The following is a 5,983-nucleotide window of genomic DNA, read 5'->3' as shown; positions in this document are numbered from 1 at the left end:
GAGGGTGTGGAGGAAGGAGAGGGGGGGAGGGGGGAGGGAGCAGTGAATTGGGGAGGGGGCTAGGAGGAATGAGGCCGGTGAGCTGGCGCGGCCGATCGGACCTAGGCCGCCGAGAACAGGTGGGCCGGAAGGCGCAAGCAGGGAGGAGGATGGACGAAGGATGTATAAAGTGGGGAGGAGGGAGGAGGGACGTGGGGGTACTACGAGTGGCCGGTGCGCCGGCGAGGACGGCCGACCGGAGCTGGGCCGCTGGTAACAGCAAGGGAAGGGAGGAGCATGGAGGAGGGAGGAGGTTGGGGAAATTTTACCTTGGAACAGAGCGGGCGGTAGCGGAGGTTCGCTGGAGCAGGCGGCGGCGGAGGATGGCCGGAGCCGGCGGCGGCGGCCAACCCTAGCTCTTGCGGTCCCCTATTGCTTTGTTCCTGCCTCCTACGAAAGTTGAGAAGAAGAGATCGAACATGTATGACTTGGGAGTGGCATTGGTGGGTAAATACCATCAATTTTTATGGGGACAGCTGAAAGTGGTTGGTTTAGAAGCTGTAAAAGTTGGGGGTACCCCGGCTGGGAAATTTGTACTACGTAAAACCTACAGATTACTAGAAACTGCTTCGGAAATTTACCCCTTTGGTTAGCTTTTAGCTTCTACAAAGCAGAAGTTGGGACAATCTGTCCAACCAAACACAACCTAAGACCTCATATCCATGCCGATTTTCGTATCTGTGTTTACAACCAAAAAGGATGTTAATGGTCTGGTTACAAAAGTGGAACTGAACTCAATTTACAATAACTTGTTTGACTCTTTGTCTTAACGTAGTGTCGGGTGGTAGGTGCGACATATGCCAACGGGTGGCTTATCATTGTGGGAGCCAGTAAGACGTCGTCGGTGCCTGGAAGTGGGATGAGGTGAAGACATGCACGCCGGCGAATCTTACCCAGCTTCGGGGCTCTCCGAGGAGATAACATCCCTACTGCTGCTCTGCGGGGTCTCCGCATGATCACTAGATGAACGAGTGGCTACAAGATGCTCCTTGAGTTGTTTGGCGAGAGGAAGAAGAAGGGCACGGCTTGCTCTCCTCTCCTCTCTATGTGGTGTCTAAAACTAGCTCTGATCAATCCTTTGCATGGGTGCCTCGGGGGGTTTATATAGGCCCACCCCCTGGGGGTACAATGGTAATCCGGCTGGGCGTGGGCCCCAGCCGTCGGTGTCTACGCTTGCCGGCTTCTGCGCCGGCTGTTGGGGCCCGCCGGCTGGTGGGTCCTGCCGGCTGCCGGCTCCTTGGTCGACAGGCAGGCCCCACTGTCCAGGGCCTTGTCGGTGGCTGGTTACTGTTGCCTCAACCTGGTGACGAGGGCTTCGCCGAGGTGGGCGTGGCTACAGTGCCGCCGCCCGGCGGGCGATCGCTGTAGCCTCACTGCGTCTTGTCTCCTTAATGGGGCGTCTCCTTCGAGGGAGGAGGCAAGCCGGCTGCGGGGAGCCGGCCCTGTCTTGAGCCGACTGGGGGAGGCCTGGCCGCCTTCGGGTGTCTCTCTACCTGAAGGGGCCCACCGCCCGTGGGCCGCGCTGATAGCCCATCGTGGGTGGCATCAGGGTCAACATGGCAACAGTGCCGCGCCGGACGGGTCATGGCCACCCCCTACGGCGCACTGTGCCAGGCGTGCTCCGAGATTCGGGGGTGGCAGGCTTTACTGTAGCCACGCCCCGCCACATCGCCGTTAGGTGGATGCGGACTTCGAGGGTACGATCTTGACCGCTTTGTGAGAGCCGGCCTCTTGGAGTCGGCCTTCTCGTGGCCGGCTTCTTGGAGCCGGCCCTCCCGCGGCTTTCTTCATGAGGGCTAAACCCGGGCTGCCTTCCGATAGTCGGTCTGGGAGACAGCCGGCAAGGGGAAGGCGGCCCCACGTCTTGGATTTTTAAGGGCCGGATCGGCTCGTAATTTTTTCAGACGGGTCAAGGGGAGCCGGCTAGGCTACCCGTGGTCATTTACTCTGACACGTAGTGCACATCCTCTCATGGATTCGATAACCCAGGGCTACTCCTTGAGGAAAAGGTATGGAAACCTTCTGATATCCAAACCGGATCTCAAAGGCATCTACCAATTTAAGGAAACAACCTACATAGGGACGAAAGGACGTCCGCCAAGACACCAGCTCCATACCAACAAGCCTTTGGGCAGGATAGATGGGCGAGGTAGATTAACGCTGAGTCTATTACAAATGCATGTTAATTAAGATGGGAATTGTGCAATGCTGGCCGGTGCACAAAACTAGAATTTTCCACGAAAGTGTTACTCTAGTCTTGAGCACAAATGCTGCCACATGAACAATAAATTACAACAAAAAAAAGAAACTGATTTTTTTGTGGGTTTTTCTAACATCTTGCAAAATTTTGCCCCAAAAAGACATGAGTAGAGGCGTGTGCAAAAAACAAAAATAAAAATAAGTGCTCCAAAATAGGTGTCTTTTGGGTCCCGATTTTTTTGTACAGGCCTCCACGGATGTATTTTCGGTGTGAAATTTTGCAGGATGTTAGAACTTTTGTTGAGGTTCATACACAAAAAGTTCAGATTTTTTGGATTTTGTTAACTGTTTTTTTTTGAAATTACTTTTTTTTTTGAAATTTACTGTATTTTTTTAGGATCCTCGAAATTTACTGTTTATGTGGGTATTTTGTGCTCGGGATTAGATACCCCATGTCTTATTTTCGGGCTTTTCAGCCCAACACGAATTTATTTTAATGGGCCACAATCCTTGCCTTACCAAAAGGCCTTAGGGTTTTTACAGGAACCGATTAAATTTCATGGTTCATCTCGCCCGACGGTCCTGCTCCCTTCCCGTGGCCTGCACCTTCCTCTCAGCCGCCTCACCCCACTCCAACCCTCCGCCCCGTGCGTTCTCGACGCCGCGGCTAGCACCGGACTTCTACTCATCACCCTCGCGCCGCTCAGCCGTGCCGTCGTCCGTTGGAGGCAAGGCGCCGCCGACTCGCCTCGGATCAACCACGACTTGCCCGTCCACGTCATCAACAGGACGTCCCCGGCACACCCCCGGACTTCGATTCTTGTTCACGAAGAGTTCGTCGTCGGTTGGAGGCAAGACACCGACGACTCGCCTCCGATCAACCACGACTTGCCCGTCCACGTCATCAACAGGACGTCCCCGCCGCACCCCTTGGACTTCTATTCTTCTTCATCAAGGAGATCGTCGGCAGAAGGTTGTCATCACCAACAGGTACGTTTTTCGTTGCATAAATTAGGAAGCAGAATCATAGCATTTATTTACTGAATTGTTCTTAGTAGGGAGGCAATTTGCTTGTGCTACTTAATACTCGACCTAGAGGAAGATGACTAAGAGATTCAGTCTGCTGCTGGACTATAGAGCAGCAAAATATTTTAGTTCTTATTAAAAGTTTCAGTTTGTGTTGTTTAAGTCTTTTCTGAAACTGTTCTTGTACTTTGCAACGATTGTTGTAGGTGTGGAGTGACAAATGGAAGGTGGGATGCATCTGTCACGTGCCAATGATGATTTGCAATCACGCTTCGCTTTTCTGCCGGATAAGCGCTGTAGAGTTATAAAGGGCCAGGACTACATCAGTGTTAAAGGAGGCTTCTTCCAGGAAGGCGATGGGTATAATATATTCGCGAGTTACAAAAAATGTGACCATGATTGTGCTGTAGCGGAACTTCCAGATTCCATGAAGGAGGAATGGTATAAGAGATATTTCATTGCTGAGGAGAAGATGCCAAGGGTAGTCACAGAGACGCTTAAAACTGTACTGGAGACAAACATTGGTACAATTGAACAGCGGAACGGTTATACCTTCAGATTTCCCAATTGTCACAAAGACAACATGGAGTATGATGAGAACTCGAAGGTATACTTGCTTCTGGCAGGACGCAATAAAAGGCGATCATTCCAGAATCGCGGTCAACTTAATGCTGCCACAAGGACAGCTTGGGCTATCCCGAAATTAAGGGAATCACTTCACTCTGGAAGAGAAATGTCACAGCGGACTTTACTCTATTTGAACAAACGTCTGTATCTAGACCAGGCAAAGTCTGATGGGATCATTAATGACCTCTGCTGCATGACAGGGTGCAGGCGGAAGTCCCTCAATGTGGTCCCCGCCGAACGAGGCGTGGTGATGGGAAATATTCTCTTAAGGATGAAGGGGGGCAACAATGTAAGTTGCTCACTTGGAACACCAATCCCAAGAAAACCTGAACTTATTCAAGATGTTGTAGTCCACGAAGATGCAGGTGACATCGAGTACATCCTCGTTGTTGAAAAGTATACCATGATGACATACTTGGAAGAGATGGATTACCATAACAAGCATCATTGCATTATATTGACTGGTTTGGGAATGCCTAGCATATCAACCAGGCAGTTCCTGAAATGGCTTAAAGACCACACTGGACTACCTGTATATGGATTGTGTGATCCTGACCCCGAGGGAATTGAAATAATATCTGTTTATGCCCGAGGTTCCGTAAATGCTGCGTTTGACAATTTCAACATTTCTGTACCTTCAATAAGGTGGATTGGACTCTCAACATTGGATCTAGACGATTATGGGTTGAAGTTACCAGGCTTCTGTTTTGCCGATCTTACAGATCTTGATACAACAACACTGTCAAATATTTGCAGTGACACAATGTCAAATGAATGGCAACGTAGGATAAGGCACATGTAGCAGTTCAAAAAGAAATTCGCATTTGAGGAACTTTTTAGATTCGGTGCTTCCTTTTTGGCTGATGTTTTGCTTCCCAAAATGATTGAAAATTGTAGCCAAAACAGAATTATATCCAAGGAGCAAAGTATTTTCTTCAACCGAGCTCTGTGGTAATACACATATCTCACTCTCTGATTTCCCATCCACTCGCATGTTATCGCTCCAATAAGTTATTTGCTCTGTCGATGCACAGTTGTTCACTCTCATTGTTTCACATGAATACATCTATAGTCTGACCATGTTCCATTTCCAAAAAGCTGAAATTTCACTGTCATTGATCCTCTAATTTGGCATGTGTAGTCATTGACGTTAAGCCTGGGTGTAAAATCAGGTTTTCAATTGAGTATGGCTTCATTTGGCAACTCACTCAGGTTTGTTGTACGCCTATCCCTCCTTTCTTCCCGCGACTTTTATTTGGTAAATTGAGCCATTTTCATTTTGTTATTGCTGTTTGGTAGGCTGTTCTTGTAAAATCAAAGGAAGCAGACATGGCAACTATGTTTGTGAAAGTTGGTGACAAAAGGATATGCATCGGAACACTTTGCAGTGATAGATTCCCGCAAACTAACTTTGACCTGTTTTTCGAGAAAGATTTTGAACTATCACACACATCTTCATCAGCCACCGTCAGCTTCCGTGGCTACAATATTTTCCATCCAGCTAAAGGCGATGAATATCCTAATAATGTGTGATTACAGTCCTTAAATACACGTCTATTATGCTATTTTATTGTTCAGCACAAGCAATTTTGTGCATGTTTTGTTTCCTTGACCTCCACCCTGGTTCCACGATCGCTTTTGATTATGACGGATCTGGAGGTACATTTCACAATACTTGGTGGTATTTCTGTGTTTATGCACCTGGCAAGGATTTTTAACCAGTCTGTTCCAATTTCAGATAAGAATGGTGACAATGATGCTGTTGATGATGATGGTGCGGATGATGACGATGACGATGACCAGTTTTCTGTGAGTTGTTGAGAATTTAATTTATAGTCTTGACTTTTAAAGATTGATGCTTGACTACTGTCATGGTCTGTTGTAGTGTCCGAGAGAGAACAATAGTGACAATGATGCTGTTGATGATTATGGTGCGGATGATGACGATGACCAGTTTTCTGTGAGTTGTTGAGAATTTAATTTATAGTCTTGACTTTTAAAGATTGATGCTTGACTACTGTCATGGTCTGTTGTAGTGTCCGAGAGAGAACAATAGTGACAATGATGCTGTTGATGATGATGGTGCGGATGA

At 48.2% G+C, this 5,983-nt stretch overlaps 1 pseudogene; it reads left to right on the top strand.

Annotated features, from left to right (window-relative positions):
• The first annotated feature begins 2,837 nt into the window (after window positions 1–2,837).
• The window catches only part of LOC119267747, a 4,894-nt pseudogene continuing 1,748 nt past the window's right edge, over window positions 2,838–5,983 (top strand).

This window comes from Triticum dicoccoides, chromosome 3A, assembly GCF_002162155.2.
Source record: "Triticum dicoccoides isolate Atlit2015 ecotype Zavitan chromosome 3A, WEW_v2.0, whole genome shotgun sequence".
In the NCBI taxonomy this organism is placed as follows: Eukaryota; Viridiplantae; Streptophyta; class Magnoliopsida; order Poales; family Poaceae; genus Triticum; species Triticum dicoccoides.
This window is presented reverse-complemented; position numbering and strand designations above follow the sequence as displayed.